The 27,478-nt window shown below is 43.9% G+C and overlaps 1 protein-coding gene and 1 long non-coding RNA gene across 3 annotated transcripts in view; one reads left to right on the top strand and one right to left on the bottom strand.

Annotated features, from left to right (window-relative positions):
- Positions 1-27,478, bottom strand: part of KHDRBS3 (KH RNA binding domain containing, signal transduction associated 3) — a 198,473-nt gene that overhangs the window by 125,095 nt on the left and 45,900 nt on the right. The gene's annotated exons all lie outside the window — the stretch shown is intronic.
- On the top strand, positions 344-26,135 carry LOC143689086 (uncharacterized). The gene is made up of 3 exons (XR_013178561.1): positions 344-481; positions 1,043-1,079; positions 25,690-26,135. It is a non-coding gene; the product is annotated as an uncharacterized LOC143689086 (long non-coding RNA).

Raw genomic sequence — 27,478 nt, 5'->3', positions numbered from 1 at the left:
CACAGAGCTTTCTATGCAATGATCAGTTCCTGTTTCAAACTAACAAAATACAAAAGTTCACTAATTCCATAAACAAAAACAAATAATCTTTGAATCTCAAGGACTTAAATTTCTAATATAAAAAATTACAGTTATGCAAGTTTTCATTAAAACTGCTTAAATTCTATCATAGAATTAAGAATTGCTTAATTGGTATTTTTCCTTTGCCTCAGCTATTTCGTTTCTGGAAATTTATGGTACAAATACACCAGGACAAATGTAAACTGCTGTACATGAGTATTGCTACAGCACTGCGCTTACATCACTGTGAACTATATACACGCCCACTGTCAGAGCACAGCTAACAATGGAAGGTCACACAGCGGCCCTAAGACACGCTCTGACATGGAAGATATGACAGCTCTCCACGGGGATCGAGGCGCAGGAGAGGAAAGCTACAGGGCCCCATGCCCCCAGGGAAGCCTTCAACATCCAGCCACAGGTAAGGGCTGCAGTAACACGGCAGGAAAAGGTCCTTAGTGGGGGCAACCCTCATGGAACCCTGTGGGCCTCCCATGACCCCAGCCTGGGCCCAGACCCTGGCTCTCCAGGACACACACTGGCCCAATCTGTCGATGGTGGCCAGAGGGACAGAACCAAGACACATCACAGCTCACTGTCCCAGAACCCGCCCTGCATGGAGAAGGCAGCTCACAGACCCCCCTACCAAACACTGGGGGGGCAGGCTCGTCGTGGCCGCTGGGGGAAGGATCGGTGGTGGTGGGGGGCGTTCAGTGCCGGGCCTGCCCGGATCACAAGGAAGCTGTTTTCTAGGAAAGAGGAAACATTTGTAGACATGCAAATGGGAGAATTCACAGGGCCACACATGCATTTTCAAACCAAGAGGTGTGCACAGTAAGCACTGCAGGCCCGATGCTTTGGCCTCGAGCTATCCTCTAAACTCATTTTAAGGATAAGTCCTGAGTGAGCACTGGAACAGGTCAACCTGCAAAGACTGGGAAACGTATTTTCTTCTTTAATCTTTTCTCTTTTTTTTGGCTAGCTCCTGGTATCCAAGAAAAGTGCTGCCATAACACTAGGTAGCTACATACTTAAGAGACTTTAGAGTCTAAATCCCAGCTATAAAACACTAAATATCAAAATGGCCAAGTTTCAACAAGATTATAAAACATACAAAGTAACAGGAGCAAGGGCTCAGGCATAGCAGTAGAACCAAGTGCTATAAACTATCCATGAGGAGGGTGAGGTGTGGACAAAAACTTTAAAAACTGGGCCTAAATATGCTCAAAAAGCTAAAAGAAAAAATGGTCGAAGAATTAAACGAAATCAGGAAGATGGCAGAGGAACACAGGGGACTATCAATAGAGAGATGGAAATTACATAAAGAAACCAGAGCTGAAGACCAGAGTAGCAGAAATCAGAAATTCCCGAGAGGGGCTCACCAGCAGGCTGCAGTCGGGAGAAAAGACTCGGCGGACGTGAAGAGAAGACATCTGACCCAGTCCAGTCTGAAGGGCAGAAAGAAGAGAGGATAACAGAGTGACCAGCACCTGAGGACCCTGTGCGACTCCGCCCGAAGAGCCCCAGAACGAGAAGAAAGAAACAAAGGGGCAAAGAGAATGTTCTAAGAAATGACGGCTAAAAACTTTCCAAATTTGGGCGGGCCACGGTGGCTCAGCAGGTAAGAATGCTTGCCTGCCAAGCCCGAGGACCTGGGTTCGATTCCCGGTGCCTGCCCACGTAAAAAAAAAAAAAAAAAAAACTTTCCAAATTTAAGGAAGGACATAAACATGTCCAAGATGCACAACGAAACTCAAAACAGGAGAAACCCAAATGGACCCACACCATGAGATACTATCATCAAACTCTCAAATGCCAAACATCAAGAAAGAATTCTGAAGGCCACAAGAGGGAAGGATCATGTCACGTACAAAGAAACCTCAGTAAGATTAAACGCCGATACCTCACAGGAAACTATGGAGGCAAGAAGGGAAGGGATGGCATATTTAAAGTCCTGAAATAAAAAAAAACTGTCAGCTAAGAACTCTATACCCAGTAAAACTGTCTTTCAAAAATGAGAGCGCAATTAAGACATTCCTAGATAAACAAAAGCTCAGGAACCTCATCATGATTAGAACGGCCCTATGCGAGTTGCTACAGGAGTTCTGGAGTTGAAAGGAAAACACAACAGACAACAGCAAAGCTGCATGAAGGAACAAAGAGCCAGATAACGCGAACAACATGGGTAAATACGAATGCTGGTACTCTTGTAATTTTGGTTTATTACTCTACTTTTTGTTTCCTACAGGCTCAAAAAGGCAAATGCATAAAATTTAAGGATAAAGCAGTGGTCTGGACTCATAACATAGACACATGGAACCTGTGACAACTACATAAAGAGGGACGGGTGGTATAGGAACACAGTCTGTGCATACTGCAAGCAAACGAGACTTATAGATTTAGGATATTAAATTTAAGCTCTATGGTAACCTCAAAGAAAATACTGGAGGAACATGCAAACCCACAGAGACAAAGAAAGTAGGGTACAGTTTGCCAGGAGTGTGGGGCTGGGGAGAGGTGGGGTAAATGATGATGGACTGGGTTCTGTCTGCAAAGACGGGGAAGTTTCAGTAACAGAAGGCGGTGAGGGCACCACAGCGTTGTTACTATCAATAATCCCACCGAATGATGTGCTCGCGAGTGGTTGAGATGGGGAAATTTATATTGTTTATATGCTCCAACAATTAAAGAAAATAAGAAAGAGCACCTAAAGAGACAATGTCCAAGAAATGCAAAACATGACCTTGGATGGGGTCCAATCAGGGAGGAGAAAAGAATCAAAAGGACATCACTGGGGTATAATGAAAAGGAGAGAATACAGATTAACTTTTTTGTCAGTGTTAAATTTCTTGAAGTTGAAAAATGCACTTAAGGTAGTTACATAAGTGAATACCCTTGGCTGCAGGAAATGTCCATGGCAGTATTAAGTGTTCAAGGAACACGATGCATACAACTATACTTAAGTGTTCAGGAAACGGACTGATAAATAGAAATAAAGATGCAGCAAATATGGAAAATGTTAATATTGGTGGATCTGGGGACCTGGGAGGTAGGGGTATTTTGGAGTTTGCTGCATACAGTTTTTATTATTTTTGTAACTGTCCTATAAGTGTGGAAGTATTTCAAAATCAAATTTTTTTCAAAAAAATTAGGAAAAACAATCATTACAGTTAGACGCACAGTGTAAAACAGTTATGAAAAAGAAGGAAAAAAGAATATATGTTAATGCTCACCTGGATATGCTCATAAAACATCTCTGTATTGATACATAAAAACTAATAACAGGTTATCTCTTTAGCATGGAGGAACACAGCAGATCAGAGAGAGGGGCTGTGAGATTTTCACTGTATCTCGTTTTACATTTTTTAAATTTACATCTATAAATTTCTGAATTGTGCATAGTGTATCTACTTCAAAATTAAATACCTAAAAAATTTTGTAGAATTAAAAACAAAACACTTAAACACAATGAAACGAAAATTTATCTGGAGAGACCATGCTAATATTTTACATAATGGCAGAAAATCCAGAGCTTTATTCCCTCCTGATCACTCATTTACAAAGTGAAACTGTGGATGAGGAGTTTGCCTGGACAACTCAGCTCACTTAGGAAAAGGTGTGTTTCTGAGAAGTACGTGCAAAACATTATTTTGAGAGTTCAATACATTTTAAATGCAGTGGACTTCACTTGAGGGGAAAAAACGACCATCTAGCCAAAAAAAAAAACTGCGTGAGTGCTGATATGCTGAAGAAATTACACTTAAGGTTCTGGAAATAGGAAACAGCAAGTCTTATATAAGGGAAGACAAGCATCTACGTAATGGGCAGTAAATGAATGTTTAATACAGCATATTGGGTGCTACAGAAAGCTTTGGAAAATTATTCAAAAACTCAAATAACGTGTGGTGAATTCCGAAGACATGAGGAATGGAGGCGAGGCCGGATGAGCCCTGAGACGCACCGACACCACCCTTCAGCTCCTTGTCTGCACAGCCGACGTCTGGAGAGTGACTGATGCAGGAGACCGAACGACCCGGGCAGATGATGGCGAAACCCTGTGACCCCGAGCTCGGCACAGCTCCTCGTCCTGCCCCACAGCCAGGGCCCTGCAGGGAGGGGACGGCTCCAGGGGGATGCTCTGCTCGGCCCACGGCGGGGGGAAGCAAGGACACAGGCGTGGAGAGGAGGCCAGCAGCAGCCGTCCAGCACACCTGCCAGGTGCTCCCACACGACAGCGGGTCCCCAGATGTGGCGGGCTGAAGGGAGACAGCATCCGAGGAGAGTCAGCCTGCAGGGAGGGAGAAGGAGGCGGGTGGGGCGAAGAGGGGCTAAGCGGACTATACACACAACTGGGGGGATTAAACAATCTGCCCAGATGAGGAACGGAAGAGGGACACACTAGAAGGAGTCTGGACCTCTAAAGTGAACAGAAGACGGAGAAGAGAGCACCCGAGGGGGCAAAGCCCTCCCAGGCAGGGAAAGCAGCACGCCTTCTCAAGTCCAGGTGCGGCCCCGCCCTCTCCCCCACCCTCTGCACCCGTACAGTGGTCCCTGTCCCTGGTCCCCGCCCGGAGATGCCGAGGCCGCACACCTGCCAGCCTCACGCCTGTGACTTGCTCTCCGAGGCTGAAGCGCTTCTGTGGACCTTCTGCCCGGCCATGCCCTCTCCTCGGTGTCTCTGCCTAAACTTCATTTCCCGGAAAGGCTGTCCTTGAACCCCCAACTAGTTACCCACGAACACAGAGCACGCTTACATGACGTGGCTGTGGCAGCTTCCGCTGAACGTCCGCCCCGCAGCGGACTGTCCCTTCCCCTTCCATCCCCGTCCCGGGGCCTGCACGCAGGTGCCCAGGGATCCGGCTCACACGGGGACGAGCCGGCGGCACTGCGACGGCCCTCTGCCCACGGCTCTCCCTTTCCTACAGGAAGCCCACCTGCTGCATCTCACTGGATCCCGACAATATCCAGGAACATCAACCACTGTTCATAGTTACGCATAAGAAAACTCAAAAACGATCCTACCAAAAGCCCCTCCGTGCACAAGCAGCCAGGCTCAAAGCAAGGTGGCGAGTCCAGAGCACTCCCCGCCCACTCCTCCTCAGGTCGCTGGGATGTTTCTGTCCAGCTAACAACCCAGCCACTGCGGAACAAACATCTCCATAAAGACAAAAAAGTCTCATGAGACAAGGACCCAACACAATGAACTTTCTCAGCCAGCGAACTGCCATGCCGAGCCTCTGGAACCCAAACCCTGACCTCTGCAGCCCAGCCCAGGGCCTCCAGAGGGGCTGAGGGCCCAGACGGGCAGGGGGCAGCAGCACTCCCACTCGGGTGTCCAGAGGGAGCTGGCTAAGGGCCCACGTTCCAGGGCGAGGGGAACCTCAAGTGAGAGCAGGCATGGAGGGTAGGGGCAGGACAGCTGCGACGGCCCCACGGCAGGCAGGGCAAGGAAAGGACGAGGCGAGCGAAACCCAGAGCGACTCAGGAGGGCAGCGTGGCAGGGCTGGGGGGGGCTGCAGGTGTCCCAGGAAGAAACCCCACTCCACTCCTCCTCCCCCTGCGGGTTCCCGCCCTGGCCACACTGGGTGAGGTGGGCCCGGGCAGAGGGCAGAGGGCAGAGGGCAGGCTCCTGCAGAAGCAGCCCACCTGACCCACATCAGCCTTCCGGGCAGGGCAGGACCCAGGCCTGGGTGGGGGAAGCATCCCTCCAACCCCACACCTCTGGCAAACGGAAGGAATCTTTCCAAGGGGCTTCTGATGCCTCTAGTACAACACAAGGCTTCAGTATAAAACTACATGGCAAAATACGGAAAACTATGTTTCAGAGGTTATTACTTCACTTGACTCTATTTAGAGGGTGTTACTTTACAGTGACACATCAAGTACTGAGCTCTGTGTTTGGCTCTAATTATCCCTATATCCTAATGTTACATTAATGTTTACATTACATGTAACAGGTAAGACCCTGAGGATTCAAAGGGTTAAAAAGCTCCCCAAAGGTTAGGCAACTTAACATACTCCGGCATATCTGACATCAAAGCCCACACCTTTTTATCTCTTATCTTTATCTTTTTTGCTTCTTAAACGTGAGATGTGAGAATGTACTGGAAAACCTAAAACTTAAGTATAAGTGTTGGACTTACTTAATGGAGCCAGATCTGTTCTCTCTTCCCACTTCATTCTAATACAATGAAGTTTGTGAGAAGTTCTGCTTCAGTGTCAAGAATGCAGCAGGAAACTGCAAAAGCTCATGTTACTGATGATCTTCCCGAAGGTCTGAGAGCAGAGTCTACGGAAGAGCTGAAGGAACCTTGCATTGCATTAGGGAAGGCCCATGATCCAAATCCAAACGAAAAAGGAAAGAAAGATTCCACCACTGTTAAAGAGAGGAATCACACAGACAGGCAAGCACAAAGGTCCCAAAGAGAAGCGATCTTGCACATGGTTTCCGAAGCAAAAAGGAGAGAAGGAGCAACAGCGCTGACACAGCTTCTGTGCTCCGTGTAGACGCAGGCTGCAGTGGCCGGCTGCGAGGTCACCGAGCTCCTGCACGGCTCCCCCACGGCGAAGGCATCAGGTCAGCACCCAGGGGCAGTGCGGGACCGCCCGGCCCCAGACTGAAGAGACAGCAGTACAGGCGAAGGGTGCACCAGCATCCAGGACGCCGCCGGTCACTACGGAGTTCTTCGTTCTTAGTCTGCTGAGTAGTAAGATGGCTTCAAGACACTGAGCACAGCCCCTCCAAGGGAGAAAGAGCCCAGCAATCATTTTGGCAGAGCCCCTGCCTGGGGCCCCTGCTGGCCCTGTCGCCTCGTGGCTGCGCCTCAGCCGCCTCACCAGGGAACTGCAGCAGGACAGCTGCACCTACCGCAAAGGCTGCCACCAGGATTAAATGAGCCGATACCTGAGGGCTCGGGTAAGCTCCGGGTGAGCGTTGATCGAGTAACCTGAGAGCCCGCTCTACACAAGTCCTTCCAGGGTGAGAACTTGGCTAGTTTAACTTGATAGCACCTGAGCAACACAGAAAATGCAACTCTGTGTCCAGCCCAATTAAAACCTTGACCTCCCCATCCCCCAACCCACTCCGAGGTGGGGAGTCCCTCCAGCAGACCCCAGGGTGCTGGCACAGGACGTCCCCCACAGCAGGGCTCACGTCTGTGCTCACTGCCTAGTGCCTGTGCCCTCCGCTGGGGTGTGGGCCAGCGACAGGGGACCACCACTCACACGTCCTTCATGTCCCAAACCCAGTACAGTGGCCGAGGAAGGGCTCCTCAGAGGGCCACTGACCGACGGCGTGCATGCAAGAGGGCAAGCGACCGGGAACTAGTCCACCGAGCTTTCACAGACCTGGAGAGTGAGCAACGATAACCTGTACCTCGGTCCTTTCAGAAACAATGTATTAATAACTCACAAAAGGGTCAGAAAAATATAACCGATTAATGCCAATCAACCTGCACAAGAAACACTAGTGTGGATTTAACACATCAACAGAGCTTCCCCTTTTCCAAGCACCTTAACTCTCGTATGAACTTAATAAATGAAAAGACTTAGTCTGGACCTATAATAAAAAGAGAAACTCATAAAAAAGAACGACAATGCCTACATGCTCGATCTTCAGAAATCTCTTTCAAACTAATACAGGACTTAAAGGACTCACATTAATCTGAGATACATAAATAGCGTGCAGAGCCACTGTAAATGTCTCTGACAGACTACTAAAAGGCTACTGCAGCTGCTGGTACGAAAAACATTTTGCCCACCAACATGACAAGTGTTTTCACTGGGAAATCATTTATTGAAACAACCCAAACCTTCCTAAACACCCATACGTTCAAATCAGAGTAGAATATGCTAAAACCTGCCCAAATAAGATTGATTCACGCAGCTCATGATCTTGCAAATAATGTTCCACAAATAGAAAGAAACGGTACAGCAGAAACAGAGATGCCTATCACTGAATAACAGGGAAGAAAAAGCTCATTGTAAATATACCATCTCAGGAGCAAGAAACAGTCACAAAGTTAATACTAAGAATGTTTTTACTTTCGCTTGGAAGTTAACCATTTTTGTAAGCACAGAGCAAAGATTTATATGCAAATTAGCCTTAAATATTCATGTAACACTTAAAATTAAATACACACATAGGGGAATGCAAAGTCCTCTAGGAAATAAAGAAGAAAAGAAGGGCTGAAGGATGGGGGAGAGAGAGGGGCGGAGAAACGGGGGAGGGAGGGATTAATGGAATAATTCTATCTAACATCGATACTTAACAAAAACATAACGATAACACAGTGGTTGGGAACTCTCTTCCAGGCTTTAACCTTGGGACACTGCTGCAAATCAGCAACAGCCCTCGATGGGCAGAAGGCACCTGCTCAGAGGTGTCTGTGACCACACCAAGGCCACACAGCTTACAGAAATCCAGACTCCAAGCCCAGTGCCCCTGACTCCTAAACCCACGCTCCTTCCACTGTCTCTCGGAATTACTGCATTAGAGAGATCTGAAATCTGAGCGAGAAATAAAATGTCTTGGATTGTTATTTCATTTGGGGGGTAACTTCAAGTTACTACAAATATCAAAAGAAAAACTGTTTATCAAAATGCTTTGAAAACCTTAATACAATGCAAATATAAGTTATCTGCTTAATCTAATGCCCAATTTGTGATGATTCATTTATATCCATATGTCATTGTACAAAAGGACTTCAAGAAGAATTTATGAGAGCAAAATGATTCTAGAGGATCAAAGTAGATGATTAAACAATTCCAAATACTATTCATAATTACAAAACTCGTATCATATTCCTTTAAGAAAACAAGTGTTTCCAGCGTGCTGGCTCTTTAACTCGTATGAAGTCAGTCACCAAAGAAAAGGCTGCGTGGCAGAAACGAGAAACACCAAGATAAGACATGGTCTCGGAGTTCCTCCATCAAGTAAGTTTATCCTCTAAATAAGAAGAAAGACTCAAAGGCCTTCAGAAATGGGAAGGTTACTGAATTTTGGTAGTAAATTCTAATAACTGTCAATATAAAATATCCATAAAAACTAAAATATAAAAATCTTTTGCAATGTAAGCTTTTTGAAAATTTAAAACCATAAAGACCACAGAGTAGAAATCAGAGATGGAATGCTCCCTGAACTGACAGACGGACTCCAACAAATTGAATAACTACCATATTCTAGACTCTGTACTGGAGGGTTTACCTACTGTTAATTAGTCTTCATAACTTCTCAGAGTGTTGGGACAAGCGCTTATTTAACCCACATAACCGCTTTTCTTTTAAATCTAACAAGTGGCAGAACTAAAATTTGTCTCCGTGATTCTCTGATTCTGAAAGATTTTGTTTCTTCCCCAAAACATCACACTAATAAATGACAGCTTCAAAATAAAATAAATTCTTCAGGCAACAGGTAACTTACTGCATTAAATTCCAATCCCACACAATTAGTGGGATTTTCTAGAGTCAACTGCAGTCCCGGAGTGTGGACTGTCTACTGAGAAACAGAGCAGAGCGAGGAGACCACACACACACAGCTGCAAGTCCTTTCCAGCGCGCCGTTGTGCATGCTGCTGCAGATGACAAAGGAGTGGGGCTCGAGTTCTTCTAAGGTTTTACCTTTCCTTAATGCAGAAATTAGCAAACTGCCTGGAAAAACTTCTTCCTCTTGTAACCCACTGACATCTGTAGTAAGAAAAGTTCTGAAATAATTATTTATTGGAATTGGCTGCAAAAAAAAATGGCTCTGTGTCTACTTAATCACCCAAAGGACAGAATGAAAGATGGAGCTGGGCCACAGACAAAAGGAGCTGGCTGTCCGCGACTTCTGCGAAAGACACTTCTCAGAGGAATCCTCAGTAAACCCACAGAGTGTACGAGGAAACCAGAGCACGGGGTTAGTTTCAGTTAATAAGGACTTAAGTCAGGAGCCATCAGGAGGAGGATGAACATAACTGTAAAGATTAAAAAAGAGGGCGGTGTGAGGGTGGCTCAGTGGCAGAGCTCCCGCCGGCCATGCCGGAGACTCGGGGTCGTTTCCCAGGGCCTGCCCATGCAAAAAAGAGAAGATCTACTTTTTGGTTATACCTGCCAAGGGTTAAACCACATTTCTCACTTTTAATTGCAAACATCATTAGATATACTGTAAAAGACCAGCTATCTTAAACAATTATCAGGCTCCGGAGGTCACCAATTAGAACCCTGCAAGGATTTGAATTAAAAAAGGTTTTATGATTAGGTGAAGTAATGATCCAAGAAGGAGATTAGTTCTGTTCAGACTGCACTCATTATAAAACCCATTTCCTTTGTGCGAAGATTCAATGTCTACCTCATTTATCCCGCTGGCATTATCACACTTTGAGATAGAAATATGACTGTACTAATGATATTCTATAACAACCATATAATACAAGTATTTTACTCTTTATTACTTTCATATCTAATAAGACTAAAAATGGATATTTTCTATTGTTTATATTACAATAATACAGACTCTAAGGATGTAACAGACTATTCAAAATAAATTCAGAGTAGGATAAAATCATGCTATGCCCATATAATCAGGCCCTATTTACAAGGTAAAGAGCCAGAGTAAACTGGGAAAAAAGAAAAGTTAAGACAATGAATCACATTTTTTTTATTATTATCTCCAGAGTCAATTTCGTAAAAAGATTTCTAAAGATAAATAGCATGATCAAGGATTACTATTAGATCCCAAAGAACACACCTATTCTGACACTTTTTAAAGGGTGTATCCACAAACTACACAAGATATGCTAGAAAAATGAGCACAACTAAAAACTGAAACAAAAACTGCAACTTAATGTTAGTACAAAATGAACAAGATGTCTCAAAATACTATAATTTCCAATTATTCATAATGTTCCTTTACGCTACCTAAATGCTGCTATAACAGATGTTAAACCACTTTTTAAAAGAAAGTGAAAATGCAGGAGAAGCACGGATTCCGTTACTCAGATTTAATCACAACAGAAAGCTAAGACATTAAACAAAGATCAATCAGCACGACTTCCAGAGAAGATGGCGGCTTAGTAAGGCGCGTGGGTCTTAGTTCCTCCTCCAGAACAACTACTAAAGAACTAGAAACAGTACAGAACAGCTCCCGGAGCCACGACAGAGACCAGACACACAGCGTACCCCATTCCGGAACGGCTGGACCGGCTAAGAGCCTCCGCTGCGGTGAGGTCCCCGAGAGGCGTGCGCTTCCCCGGGTCGAGGCGGGTGGTGGCCGGAGGCCCTCCCTCCCTCCTTCCCGGGGCGGCTGGGAGCTTTGGATTGGGTTCCCCAAGCCACGGTGACCAGAGCCCCTTCCACACACACGGCTTTCCAGGCCGGCTGGTAACCTCGGACAGCGGTTCCCCAAGCCGCCGCAGCCGGAGACCCTCCCCCATGCACGGCTTCCCGGGCCGGCTGGTAGCCTTGGAACAGCGGTCCCCCAATCCGCGGTGGCCAGCGAACGCAACGCCTTCCACACACATGGTTTCCCGGGCCAGCTGGGAGCATCGGAACAGCGGTTTCCCAAGCCGCGACGGCCGGCGCCCCTCCCCGACAGGAGACTTACCGGAGGGAAAGGAAAGAGTCTCCAACAGTAGTAGAGACTGAGCCCAACCTAACACCAATAGTGGCATTAATGAACAACTTCTGACTACTAAAAATAGGCCCTCAGCTCAGGCGAAACTGATCAAGGCGGGAGTCGCCGATTGGGCTAACTGAAAAAGAGGAAAGGGGGTGAAACAGAGCCTTCTGCAGTTGTTTCTACGGAGGCTTCGTTGCCTCTGGGCTCAGCGCTGGGATTACATAGGTTACAACTGCCCCGAAGGCAGAAACAGGCTGCTTTCAGGGCTCTCTACCACCTGAACCTTCACCATGGGAGGGGTGAAACGCAACTCAGGTGGAATCTCTCTCTCAAGGAATTCAGACCCCAGGACTTCACAATTTGAAGCCATTAAAAACAATCTACAACCTTTCCTCTGTCTCCACCACACACCCAGCAGGAAGAGTCTTCCAAAATTAAAGGAGCCACAACATCTTTTGCTGGTGGGACTCGCAGACAGAAAAGCACCACATACTGGGCAGGAAAAGAAAAACAGAGCCCAGGGACTTCACAGGAAAGTCTTTCAACCTGCTGGGCCCCACACTCAGGGAAATCTGATTAAATGCCCAGACGCCAGCAAAAACTAACAAATCACACCAGGAAAATTGAACATATGGCCCAGTCAAAGGAACAAACCAATAGCTCAAATAAGATACAGGAGATGAGACGACTAATTCTGAATATACGAACAGAAATGGAAAACCTCTTCAAAAATCAAATCAATAAATTGAGGGAGGACATGAAGAAGACATGGGCTGAACAAAAAGAAGAAATAGAAAATCTGAAAAAACAAATCACAGAACTTATGGGAGTGAAGGACAAAGAAGAAAAAATGGAAAAAACAATGGATACCTACAATGGTAGATCTAAAGAGACAGAAGCTACAATTAGTGAACTGGAGGATGGAACATCTGAATTCCAAAAAGAAACAGAAACTATAGGGAAAAGAATGGAAAAACTTGAGCAGGGCATCAGGGAACTGAATGACAATATGAAGCGCACAAATATACGTGTTGGGGGTGTCCCAGAAGGAGAAGAGAAGGGAAAAGGAGGAGAAAAACAAATGGAAGAAATTATCACTGAAAATTTCCCAACTCTTATGAAAGACCTAAAATTACAGATCCAAGAAGTGCAACACACCCCAAAGAGAAAGAATAGACCCAAATAGGTGTTCTCCAAGACACTTACTAGTTAGAATGACAAAGGTCAAAGAGAAAGAGAGGATCTTGAAAGCAGCAAGAGGAAAACAATCCATCACATACAAGGGAAACCCAATAAGACTATGTGTAGATTTCTCAGCAGAAACCATGGAAGTAAGAAGACAGTGGGATGATATATTTAAATTACTAAAAGAGAAAAACTGCTAACCAAGACTTCTATATCCAGCAAAATTGCCCTTCAAAAATGAGGGAGAAATTAAAACACTCTCAGACAAACGGTCACTGAGAGAATTTGTGACCAAGAGACCAGCTCTGCAAGAAATACTAAAGGGAGCACTAGAGTCAGATACGAAAAGACAGAAGAGAGAGGTATGGAGAAGACTGTAGAAAGAAGGAAAATCAGATATGATATATATAATACAAAAGGCAAAATGGTAGAGGAAAATATTATCCAAACGGTAATAATACTAAATGTTAATGGACTGAATTCCCCAATCAAAAGACACAGACTGGCCGAATGGATTAAAAAACAGGATCCTTCTATATGCTGTCTACAGGAAACACATCTTAGACTCAAAGATAAACATAGGTTGAAAGTGAAAGGTTGGGAAAAGATATTTCATGCAAATAACAACCAGAAAAGAGCAGGAGTAGCTATACTAATATCCAACAAATTAGACCTCAAATGTAAAACAGTTAAAAGAGACAAAGAAGGACACTATCTACTAATAAAAGGAACAATTAAACAAGAAGACATAACAATCATAAATATCTATGCACCGAATCAAAATGCCCCAACATACACGAGGAATACACTGCAATCACTGAAGAGGGAAATAGACACATTTACCATAATAGTTGAAGACTTCAATTTGCCACTCTCATCAATGGACAGAACATCTAGACAGAGGATCAATAATGAAACAGAGAACTTGAATATTACAATAAATGAGCTAGACTTAACAGACATTTATAGGACATTACACCCCAGAACAACAGGATACAACTTTTTCTCAAGTGCTCATGAATCATTCTCAAAGACAGACAATATGTTGGGTCACAAAGCAAGTCTCAACAAATTTAAAAAGATTGAAATCATACACAACACTTTCTCGGATCATAAAGGAATGAAGTTGGAAATCAATAACAGGTAGAGTGCCAGAAAATCCACAAATACGTGGAGGCTCAACAACATATTCTTAAACAACCAGTGGGTCAAGGAAGAAATTACAAGAGAAATTAGTAAATATCTCAAGGCAAATGAAAATTAAAACACAACATATCAAAACCTATGGGACACAGCAAAGGCAGTGCTAAGAGGGAAATTTATTGCCCTAAATGCCTATATCAGAAAAGAAGAAAAGGCAAAAATGCAGGAATTAACTGTCTACTTGGAAGAACTGGAGAAAAAACAGCAAACTGACCCCAAAGCAAGCAAAAGGAAAGAAATAACAAAGATTAGAGCAGAAATAAATGAAATTGAGAACATGAAAACAATAGAGAAAATCAATAAGACCAGAAGTTGGTTCTATGAGAAAATCAATAAGATTGATGGGACCTTAGCAAGATTGACAAAAAGAAGAGAGAGGATGCAAATAAATAAGATCAGAAATGGAAGAGGAGACATAACCACTGACCTCAGAGAAATAAAGGAGGTAATAACAGGATACTATGAACAACTTTACACTAATAAATACAACAATGTAGATGAAATGGACAAGTTCCTAGAAAGGCACGAACAACCTACTTTGACTCAAGAAGAAATAGATGACCTCAACAAACCAATCACAAGTAAAGAAATTGAATCAGTCATTCAAAAGCTTCCCAAAAAGAAAAGTCCAGGACCAGACGGCTTCACATGTGAGTTCTACCAAACATTCCAGAAAGAATTAGTACCAACTCTCCTCAAACTTTTCAAAAAAATCAAAGTGGAGGGAAAACTACCTAATTCATTCTATGAAGCCAACATCACCCTCATACCAAAACCAGGCAAAGATATTACAAAAAAAGAAAACTACAGACCAATCTCTCTAATGAATATAGATGTAAAAATCCTCAACAAAATTCTAGCAAATCGAATCCAACAACACATTAAAAGAATTATACATCATGACCAAGCAGGATTCATCCCAGGTATGCAAGGATGGTTCAACATAAGAAAATCAATTAATGTAATACACCATATCAACAAATCAAAGCAGAAAAATCACATGATCATCTCAATTGATGCAGAGAAGGCATTTGACAAGATTCAACATCCTTTCCTGTTGAAAACACTTCAAAGGATAGGAATACAAGGGAACTTCCTAAAATGATAGAGGGAATATATGAAAAACCCACAGCTAATATCATCCTCAATGGGGAAAAATTGAAAACTTTCCCCCTAAGATCAGGAACAGGACAAGGATGTCTATTATCACCACTATTATTCAACATCGTGTTGGAGGTTCTAGCCAGAGCAATTAGACAAGAAAAAGAAATACAAGGCATCAAAACTGGAAAGGAAGAAGTAAAACTATCACTGTTTGCAGACAATATGATACTATACGTTGAAAACCCGGAAAAATCCACAACAAAACTACTAGAGCTAATAAATGAGTACAGAAAAGTAGCAGGTTACAAGTGCAACATTCAAAAATCTGTAGCGTTTCTATACACTAGCAATGAACAAGGTGAGGGGGAAATCAAGAAATGAATTCCATTTACAATCGCAACTAAAAGAATAAAGTACTTAGGAATAAATATAACTAAAGAGACAAAAGACCTATACAAAGAAAACTACAAAAAACTGTTAAAAGAGAACACAGAAGACCTAAATAGATGGAAGGGCATACCGTGTTCATGGATTGGTAGACTAAATATAGTTAAGATGTCAATCCTACCTAAATTGATTTACAGATTCAATGCAATACCAATCAAAATCCCAACAACTTATTTTTCAGAAATAGAAAAACCAATAAGCAAATTTATCTGGAAGGGCAGGGTGCCCCGAATTGCTAAAAGTATCTTGAGGAAAAAAAACGAAGCTGGAGGTCTCGCGCTGCCGGACTTTAAGGCATATTATGAAGTCACAGTGGTCAAAACAGCATGGTATTGGCATAAAGATAGATATATCGACCAATGGAATCGAATAGAGTGCTCAGATACAGACCCTCTCATCTATGAACATTTGATCTTTGATAAGGCAGTCAAGCCAATTCACCTGGGACAGAACAGTCTCTTCAATAAATGGTGCCTAGAGAACTGGATATCCACATGCAAAAGAATGAGAGAGGACCTGTATCTCACACCCTATACAAAAGTTAACTCAAAATAGATCAAAGATCTAAACATTAGGCCTAAGACCATAAAACAGTTAGAGGAAAATGTAAGGAGATATCTTATGAAACTTACAATTGGAGGTGGTGTTATGGACCTTAAACCTAAAGCAAGAGCAACGAAGAAGGAAATAAATAAATGGGAGCTCCTCAAAATTAAACACTTTTGTGCATCAAAGAACTTCATCAAGAAAGTAGAAAGATAGCCTACACAACGGGAGACAATATTTGGAAATGACATATCAGATAAAGGTCTAGTATCCGGAATTTATAAACAGATTGTTCAACTCAACAACAAAAAGACAGCCAACCCAATTACAAAATGGGAAAAAGACTTGAACAGACACCTACCAGAAGAGGAAATACAAATGGCCAAAAGGCACATGAAGAGATGCTCAATGTCCCTGGCCATTAGAGAAATGCAAATCAAAACCACAATGAGATATCATCTCACACCCACCAGAATGGCCATTATCAACAAAACAGAAAATGACAAGTGCTGGAGAGGATGCGGAGAAAGAGGCACACTTATCCACTGTTGGTGGGAATGTCAAATGGTGCAACCACTGTGGAAGGCAGTTTGGCGGTTCCTCAAAAAGCTGAATATAGAATTGCCATACGACCCAGCAATACCATTGCTGGGTATCTACTCAAAGGACTTAAGGGCAAAGACACAAACGGACATTTGCACACCAGTGTTTATAGCAGCATTATTTACAATTGCAAAGAGATGGAACAGACAAAATGTCCATCAACAGATGAGTGGCTAAACAAACTATGGTATATACATACGATGGAATATTATGCAGCTTTAAGACAGAATAAATTTATGAAGCATGTAATAACATGGATGGACCTAGAGAACATTATGCTGAGTGAGACTAGCCAAAAACTAAAGGACAAATACTGTATGGTCCCACTGATGTGAGCTGACATTAGAGAATAAACTTGGAATATGTCATTGGTAATAGAGTCCAGCAGGAGTTAGAAACAGGGTAAGATAATGGGTAATTGGAGCTGAAGGGATACAGACTGTGCAACAGGACTAGATACAAAAACTCAAAAATGGACAGCACAATACTACCTAATTGTAATGTAATTATGTTAAAACACTGAATGAAGCTGCATCTGAGCTATAGGTTTTTTTTGTTTTGTTTGTTTGTTTTTTATATATATTTTTTGTATTTTTTATTTTTGTTTTTCTCTATATTATCATTTTATTTCTTTTTCTATTGTCTTGCTATTTCTTTTTCTAAATTGATGCAAATGTACTAAGAAATGATGATCATACATCTATGTGATGATATTAAGAATTATTGATTTCATATGTAGAATGGAATGATTTCTAAATGTTGTTAGTTAATTTTTTTTAATTAATAAAAAAAGATCAATCAGCATATACTTGAATATTTATAGTCAATGAGGATTTGAAATATCTCTGCAGAGATACACATAATAACTGAAAATGAGGCCCCCTCTCCAAAAGTGAGGGGGCAGGTGGCCATACTAAGACTCTTGAAGCACATTTTTCTTTTATTGAGAAATCTTCACACACACGCAGTCCACACATGGTATACAGTCAATGGCTCAAAATATCATCACTTAGTTGTATATTTATCACCATGACCACTCTTAGAACATTTACATCACTCCAGGAAAAAGAAAAGAGAAAAAACTCACATTCCATACCCCTCATCCCTCTCTCTGATTAAACACTAGTATCTCTCTCTACCCAATATTTTACCCTTTAACCCTCCTATCATTTATTTATTTTTTAGCCTTATATTTTACTGATCTGTCCATACCACAGATAAAAGGAGCAGCAGACACAAGGTTTCCACAATCACACCGTCACACTGTAAAAGCTGTATCATTATACAACCATCTTCAAGAAACATGGCTACTGGAACACAGCTCTACAGTTTCAGGTACTTCCCTCCAGCCTCTCCATTACATCTTGACTAACAAGGTGATATCTATTTAGTGTGTGAGAATAACCTCCAGGATAACCTATTTGAAATCTCCAGGATAACCTCTCTGTTTGAAATCTCTCAGCCACTGTACTTTATTTTAGTTCATTTCTCTCTTCTCCCCTTTGGTCAAGAAGGTTTTCTCAATCCCATAATGCTGGGGCTTGGCTCATTCCAGGAGTCATGTCCCACGCTGCTAGGGAGATTTATAGCCTGGGAGTCATGTCCCATGTAGGGGGGAGGGCAGTGAGTTCACCTGCTGAGTTGGCTTAGAGAGAGAGGCCACATCTGATCAACAGAAGAGGTTTTCTGGGGGTGACTCTTAGCCATAATTATAAGTAGGATTAGCTTCTCCTTTTCAGGAATAAGTTTCATAGGGGCAAGTCCCAAGATTGAGGGTCAAGCCACATTTTTCTGCAGCTTCTTCATGAGAGTCAGATGCTTTCTCTGCAGTGACTTTTCCACGGGGCATGTTTTTCACAGGAATCTGTCACATTAGGTATACTTCTTCCCGTTCTAAACCATTGGTTCTTAAATCAGGTGCACATTAAAATCATCTGGGACTTGAAAAAAGTCACTACCCTCAAGGCTGGCCACTGGCACCCCTTCATTTTCTTTTGGCTCTTCATCCCATAAAGTACTTAGTTAAGCAAATTATGCATGCCAGAGGGTTCTTGCCAAATTTCCTGACATCTGGCTAAACTGCTTTAAGGCTAAATAACATATAAAGTAAATATCCCTTTACAGATCCACAATTCTGTTGCCTGCCCAGGCAGAGACTGAATCAAAAAACAAACACAGAACTTTGGCTGAAGCTAATAATCAGTACTTGGCTGATGTCCAGCTGCCCTCTGACTCCTGCCCTGAACCCAGGGTGCGACCCTGTGGCTCCCCATGACGGGTGAGGGCACTGAGGCGGGACGGAACTCAGAGGGCCCTGGACCTACACGGCCACAGCGCGTGGGCAGACACGGTGCGTGTCTGCAGAGTGATTGTAGGACGGGATGCAGCTCAGCCCCCCGTGGGAGGTGCTTACACCCCCACACCCACCACACTCCACTCTACAACCTGAGGTTCCCCCACAGCTCTGCCCATCAGGGTGCTGGGGGGCACCGGGGGCACTTGGGCCGTGTGCCCCAGGTCAGCCCAGCCCAGGGGTCACGAGGCTGTGCGCCCCAGGCATGCCGCACGCTGTGGTACCTCCTTCAGGAGTGGGCGGTGCTTCCTGGTGGGCTCCAGGATTCAAGCGCACCCTGCGTGGCTGGGAGCCAGGGGCCTTCATCCCCCTCCTCCAGCACGTGCCTCAGTGACATGGCCAGCCTTGGAAAAATGGCATCGAGGTGTGACAACTGCACGGGTGTTCTGGACACCGTGGAACCATAATGAATGTTCTCTGAGGCTGAAATGTCTGAGCTAAATCTCTGATTTCCCCTGTGAAAAGCACAGGGCGACAATATGATCTGGGCATTTGCAGCTGCAGGTGAAGTTTACCTTGAGAGGAACACCTATCAGCATTCTAATTTGAGGAGCACTGAGTTTCTATGAATATATAACCGTTCAACACATATTATTCAGAGGGAAAGTGTTTATCATCTTCAAAACATTTGCTATTCCAAGAACTAATTAAGTTTACAAACTATGCATGAATACCAGAAGGCAGTCGATGCACAAATCACACCGTTAATTATCCTTCTGACAAAGAAACTGTACTGCAGGTATTACATGCAAATGCTACGAACGGCCACGTCCTTTAAATTCCAGGATCTCAGGCTTGGGAACAAATAAAGCCAAAACATGAGCAAAACATGAATTTAAAATTAAGCTGCCTGCAGGAAAACGCAGAAAGAGTCCTAAGTGAAGGCTCACTGGAGCTCTTCTGCCCCCTGCCCTTGATTACGGCGCTCCCAGGAGAGCACGTTGGCCTGCTGCTCCAGACAAGCAAAGCTGTCCAGCCTTATGATACCTGCAGCAAGAGAGTCTAAATTAGCGATAAAATGGAGAGAGGAGCTTGATTTAGTGACACCTGGGGTAATAAACACTATTAACATACAAGGGTTCAAACCACAGACCAGCGCCTGGCTGCTGGACAGCACCAGAAAGAAAAGAAAAGCAAGGCTGAGCCCTGCCCATTCCCTGGACTCCCACCTGGGAATGCCAATGTCCCCTCTAGAGCTGTGGGATTAGCAACAGCTCAAGTGGATGTGCCCAGTCATCGCACAACAAACCTACTGGCAGGAACAGAGAAAGTATGAAGACAAGGCTAATAAAAATGAAACACACACTTTAACAATTAATTAATTAGAATTAAAGGTGGAGATCATTTTAAAAGATCAAGGTGGAGTCAAAGAAACTCCCAATTCTCTTGCAGTCTGAAAAGCAATCCACAGTGGCAGTCCCACAACTGAAAAGGACATGGGCCTGCTGAGACTGGAAGGGCTTTGAACATGAAATGGAAAGTTCTAGAACTCTGCTGTCCTAATTTGCCCCTTGCTGACCGTTTATGGAGGTGAGCTGCCAATCTTCTCTGAAACTCCATTTCCTTAGCTAAAAAGTGAGGCTCACCTAACACCTCAAGTGCTTGGGGTGGATATTAAATGAGGTTGTGTAAAAGAAAATGTCCAGAGTGCAAAAGAGAGGCTCGCACACATATCCACGTGACGTGTGCCTTCCAAAGCTTGACGAGCTCTCTCAAGCTCAGAGCTTCTGAGGAGAAGCCATGGCCGCTTCCCCCAGGGCAGTGAGGGTAGCAGGCTGGGGAAGAGAAACCTCCCCGGAGCAGGGAACACAAGTGTGCAAGAGCCTGACGCGTGCAGACAACTAGGCTTCTGGGAAGAGCGGACAGGCAGGGCCTACCTGGAAGGGTTTTATCAGTGCCCCAGGCACCCTTGCATAGGACAGCGGGTCTGTCTACTCAGTCCCTCCTGTCATGGAAGTGCCGCCCACGCTACCCCAGGCTGTGGGCCAGCACTGTCCAGCCCAGCTCTCAGGAGCACTAACCATGCCTGGCTATTGCACACCTGAAATGCAGCTTGCATGACACTGAAGGACGAAACGTTTAGCTTTACTCCATTTTAATTAAATTTAACTTTTAATGACTTCATGTGGCTAGAGGCTACCATAGCACACATGGAGGTCTAGAAGACAGCCACAGACCAAAAGGGAAGTGGCAAAGGCACGAGGCCAGCAAAAAAAGAGGCCACCGAGTGCAGAAACTTCCACGTCCATTCAATCAGTATTGACTGAGCGTTCACCAACAAATGCACAACGATGCTGAAAGGGAGCCTGACAGGACGAGGACGCACAGATGAAACCTGGAGTCAGGCATTTGCAAGCTCAGTAAATGGCAGTGTTACTGCATAATACAGGAGTATCAACCCTATTCTCAAAAATATGTATTTTAGTAGAGACGACACATGGATACTCACAGATCGATGTATACATTTTAAGGAACGTAAGAAAAGTACAAATGGAGAATCATACAACTTCAAGGCTGCAGCGGTAACCATGTGGTTCTGGTTTGCTAGCTGTCAGAATGCAACACACCAGAGACGGATTGGCTTTCAATAAAAGGGGATTTATTTCATTAGTTCTTCAGAGGAAAGGCAGCCAACTTTCCACTGAGGTTCTTTCTTACATGGGAAGGCACAGGATGGTCTCTGCTAGTCTTCTCTCCAGGCCCCTGGGTTCCAACACCTTTCCCCGGGGTGATTTCTTTCTGCATCTCCAAAGGCCTGGGCTGAGCTGCGAGTGCTGAGATGAGGAATGCTGAGCTGCTTGGGCTGTGCTATGTTGCGCTCTCTCATTTAAGCACCAGCCAATTAAGTCAAACGTCATTCATTGCAGCAGGCATGCCTCCTAGCCAACTGCAGATATAATTAGCAACAGATGAGGTTCACGTACCATTGGCTCCAGTCCACAGCAACAGAACTAGCTGCCTTCACCTAGTCAAGCTGACACCTGAACCTAACTACCACACACGTCTAGGTCGAAAGGTCAGTGGGAGCTTGGTTAAGCAGTATTTTAACGGAGCCTAAAGGGATGGGCTTGGACATCCCAAGCACAGGGGAACAACACGAGGAAAACTCTGTGGACAGACTCACAGTGATGTTTTCAAAGAATAAGGAACAGCAAAACGTGCGAAGGGCATGTACAAGGGAGGAACACATGGCAGAAACGCTGAAAGCGGGGCTGGAGACAACCCCAAGGACGGGAAGTGAACAGCGCCTGCAGGACAGGACTGGGGAGGCCGGGGCCTGACACAGGGCAGTGGGAGGGGAATCATGGCTCAGGAAAAAGTAAACTGCAGGGCTTCCATGCAGGATGACGGCAGTGCTCCAGTGACCGGGGCGTGATTGCAGCACGTCACCATGACAGCATCCGCGAGCACTGAAGCACGTGTCTCACCTCAATGGAAAGGGGAAATGTCAGGCTGTGCACAGGAAACCGAAGACAAACTGCAACAAGCAAACAAACATGGAACTGCAGAACATGGTAAACAGCTGAATACTTAAACCACAAGTACACTCAAAAAGATAAAAAGGTGCAGCCATTGGTTGTAACAAATATCACCACAGCAATGAAAGGTGTTAGTAACAGGGTGGTATACGGGAATCCTGTACTTTAAGCATGCTAGTTCTAAAAACTCACAACTTATCTAATAAAAATAAACAAATAAAAACTAAAGATGAAACAGCAGTGAACAGCAATGCCTATAATTCTGTTCTGATGATTTAGTATCTGCTGCTGTTTGTGTTAAGGCCGTACTACTTTAATAAACAAAGATGCCACAAAATGGCTGTTCAGGAATAAAAAAAAAGATATTAAAGAAAAAGTGGCTTTGAAACCTTCAGCAAGCTCTTGACCACAATGCATTCTTTCAACACAAACTACCTGCATCAGAAGACCGAAGCAAACGAACACCTCACTAGTTCTTGCAAAAAAAAAAACAAAAAAGTACAAGATACGTTGATGTGAGTTTCAGTGAAAAGCAAAAAAAAAAAAACAAAAAAATGTACGTATTATCTTTTAAATCCAAGTCCTCAAGCTTAACACTGTAAAAAGTGAGAATGACCAAACGCCTCCTGTGATTACAAGGTCATCTTACAAGGATAAACCTACTCTGTGACTAAGAAGACACCCATTACAGAAAATTCTGGCATATGATATCTACAAAAGAAGGAGGGGGGAAACCCTATATTCCAACTTTTCTACCAGACAGGAAGACAAGGACTGACAACCTACACTTTTGGTCAACTAGAAAAATACTGCATAAATTTTACTGGAGGAAAGATAAAAATGTGTGACTTCATATCCCAGTTCCCTTAATCTCACTCCCAGCTCAAATTCGTTGAATTCACCCCTACCCCCTTCTAACGCAGTCAGGTCTCTAAAGCATTCTTTGATACCTTTTAAGTTTCCTGTTTAACAGCTAGATTCGATTCTTTAAGAAATGATTCCTATCATTTATCACACAGAAACAGTATGCTGTGAGTTAAAGCAAGAGCCACACCATGACGGGTGCTTTATGTGGACTTCTGAAAATCTGAACGTCAAGGCATCACCCCTGCTGTATGCCGTATGTTCAAGGACCTAAATTCTAGGAAGGAGTGAAGAAAAGGGGCTCAGAACTCAGGCAGTTTCGCTTCTACTTGTTTTATAAAATAAGTGCCTGCATAGCTTTAACTTACCATTAAATTAGGAGGGAAGGAGATGAGACCAACACTTGCTGAGAGCCAACTAAACATCAGACAGACACGGGCAGGCACCTTTAAATAAGCGGCTTCAATTAATCCTCGAGGGAGGCAGGCAGACGCAGGACGGTCTCCGGGTCAGTGTCTCCTGGCCGCCAAGCTGAGAAGAGGAAGGATCTGGTACCTGACATGCATCAGGTCAAGGCCATGCTTGTGGCTACAGCACATGGTATCACAGTCTTCAGTGAGAAACACTTAACCCCAGAATGATACACTGGATTAATATGCTTCCACTAATTCCTGAATAACCATTTCACTCATCTTCCTAAAGCACTCACCCTAGACTGCCTCTGCGTTTTTCTTACTGCTGGCTAGATCCCAGTAGTCAGGAGAGAACCGTGCACACAGCGGTGCTTTGCACAGTGAACACACACAGACACAGAGGGGTGCAAACACTCTGAAGAACGGAGCTCCTTTCTGGTTTTTGCCTTCTACTAGTTAAGCGACCTTGGCCAACTCACACGTTTTCTGAGTTCGAGTAGTCCCTTCTTTCAGGAAGGGTTCCTGAGCTCCACCCCAGCGGAGGCCTGTAATAGGGAACCACTAGCCTCTGGGGAGAAGAAGGGGGATTTCTCCTTCTTTTCCAGACAGCACAGCTGGTTCTCACTGTCAGGAAACAAAGACCTGTAAAGGACACTGTAAGCCCATGCAATAAGTGCTCAAATATTAGTTCTCTTCATCTAAAGCCTTCATTAAAAAAAACTGTAACAAACTTCCAGATCTCAGCTTATAACACCTCACAATGAACTGCATTTTCTCTGGCTGTCCACTGTACTTCTTTTGACTGAAATTTCATCTCTTCTTGAAATTTTTTTTCCATGTTTTACGACTAAATCTGACTTCAGCAGCTGCTGTGATTTTCTAAGATTAGTAACATACTCTCTTTAATTAAGTACGAGATGCAAAATCATTAAATATGAGAACATGATTTTCTATTTTAAAAATCCTGAAGGTAGGGTGGTGCAATGGTGGCTCAGTGGCAGAGTTCTCACCTGTCACGCTGGAGACCCGGGTTCGTTTCCCGGTGCCTGCCCATGCCAAAAAAAGAAAAAATCCTGAAGGTAACCATTTCATAGCATTATATGGTTTTCACCATAAGACATGTTAATAAGACTAACAACTGTAAACTTTATTCTAAATGCAAAAACATTTTTTTCTACTTCATTTTAATTAGGGGGGGAATAAGAACTCTAACACTGGAGAGGACAAGATCAAAGGATTATGAAACTACTTAAAAATGTTTTTCATTGCCCCCTAATATAAAAAGTCTCTTTGATCAAATTAAAATTCAGAGCAAATCTCCTTCCTTCTAGCAAGGTTAAAAACCCAAAAAGAGCAAGTAAATAAACTCTGAGTTCTTTTGAGAATAAAAATTAATGATTAAAAAACTGCAATGAAAAAAGGCAGCTAAGATGGGTAGATATTGGGATACATGAAAATATGACCTGCTCGCTATTTCCTATAGCTAAGATTTTATATCTTCAGAAAGACAAAACACTGAAAGACAAGAGTTACAGATAAGGAAAGAGTTATGATTTGCATTTGGCATAAATTTAGGAACACATCCACACGTAGTCAGGTCTAACGAGAGATGGAATAGTATCAAGATGGATTAGTAAAAAGGTTGATTTAAAAAAAAAGTAGTCGGTTTAAATTACAGCTCCAGGATTTAGCGGCTGTATGACTTTGACCAAATTACTTAATTCTGACACTCCATTTCTTTTTGGGGGGATACCAAGAAATAAAAATAAAAAATAAGTCTGAAAATATCTACTCTACCCATCCATAACCAAAATATTTCGTTTCTTGCTATCGCAGGGAGTCCTGCATCTTATCCCCAACAGAACAGGAAACCAGAGGAAACATCAATGTCTTTTTTCCTTTTGTACCCCTGCATGGTTAAATAAATGCATGGGTGATCTGTGTGTAGTTACTGCATTTAAAAAAAAAAAGAAAAAGGGATTTGGTGCCGGACTATTGCAGAAAAGTGGGGTGAGAGTTCAGAGGCAGGCTCGCGCATGGGAAAGCAGACTCTTCCAGGGAAGTGAAAGGGAGGCCATAGCTGGGAACAGCTACTGGGGGAGTGGAGACGATACAGAGCAGCTCCCGGAGCCACGACGGAGATCAAAGGGATGGCGTACCCCATCCTGGAAGGGCTGACTGTCTGGGAGAACCAACTCCGGTGAGATCGCCGAGGGGCGCGGGCTTTCCCGGGTGGGACGGCAAGTGGCCGGAGTCCCTCCCTTCCTCCTTCCCAGGCCAGCTGGCAGAATTGGGCAGGTGGTCACCTCGGGCCGCGGCACCTGGCGCCCCCACCACGCGAGGCCCCCCGGACCAACTGAGAGAGTTGGGTCGGAAATCCCGAGACCGCGGAGAGCGGAGACCGGGAGGGTCCCTTCCAAACACGTGACTCCCCAGTCCGGCTGGGAACGGTGCACTCTCCCAGGTTGCGGCAGCTGGCGCCCTCCCACCATGCTTGGTGCCCCAGGCTGACTAGGAAATTCGATCGGGCGCTCTCCCAGGTTGCGGCTGCCAGCGACCCTCCCCACGTTCGGACCCGCGGGCCAGCTGGCACTCTTCCAAGACGCTTCGGCGGCCGAACCTCCCCCACGGCTAGAGTTTTCCAAAGTTAAAGGACCCACAGCACCTTTTACTGGTGGGAGCCGCAGACAAACGTGTGCTATGAGCACCACCTACTGGGCAGGAAAAGAAAAACAGAACCCAGAGATTTCACAGAAAAATCTTTCAACCTGTGGGGTCGAACACCCAGGGAAATCTGACTAAATGCCCAGACGCCAGCAGAAGATAACGGATCACGCTCAGAAAATTGAAAATATGGCCCAGTCAAAGGAACAAACCAATAGTTCAAATGAGATACAGGAGCTGAGACAACTAATGCTGAATATACGAACAGAAATGGAAAACCTCTTCAAAAACGAAATCGATAAATTGAGGGAGGACATGAAGAAGACATGGGCTGAACATAAAGGAGAAACAGAAAAACTGAAAAAACAAATCACAGAACTTATGGAAGTGAAAGATAAAGTAGAAAAGATGGAAAAAACAATGGATACCTACAATGACAGATTTAAAGAGACAGAAGATAGAATTAGTGATTTGGAGGATGAAACATCTGAATTCCAAAAACAAACAGAAACTATCGGGAAAAGAATGGAAAAATTTGAACAGGGTATCAGGGAACGCAAGGACAATATGAACTGCACAAATATATGTGTTGTGGGTGTCCCAGAAGGAGAAGAGAAGAGAAAAGGAGGAGAAAAACTAATGGAAGAAATTATCACTGAAAATTTCCCAACTCTTATGAAAGACCTAAAATTACAGATCCAAGAAGTGCAGCGCACCCCAAAGAGATTAGACCCAAATAGGAGTTCTCCAAGACACTTACTAGTTAGAATGTCAGAGGTCAAAGAGAAAGAGAGGATCTTGAAAGCAGCAAGAGAAAAACAATCCATCACATACAAGGGAAACCCAATAAGACTATGTGTAGACTGCTCAGCAGAAACCATGGAAGCAAGAAGACAGTGGGATGATATATTTAAATTACTAAAAGAGAAAAACTGCCAACCAAGACTCCTATATCCAGCAA

This window comes from Tamandua tetradactyla, chromosome 6 (genome assembly GCF_023851605.1).
Source record: "Tamandua tetradactyla isolate mTamTet1 chromosome 6, mTamTet1.pri, whole genome shotgun sequence".
Lineage (NCBI taxonomy): Eukaryota > Metazoa > Chordata > Mammalia > Pilosa > Myrmecophagidae > Tamandua > Tamandua tetradactyla.
The sequence above is the reverse complement of the archived record's forward strand: the minus strand, read 5'-3'. Positions and strand labels throughout refer to the sequence as shown.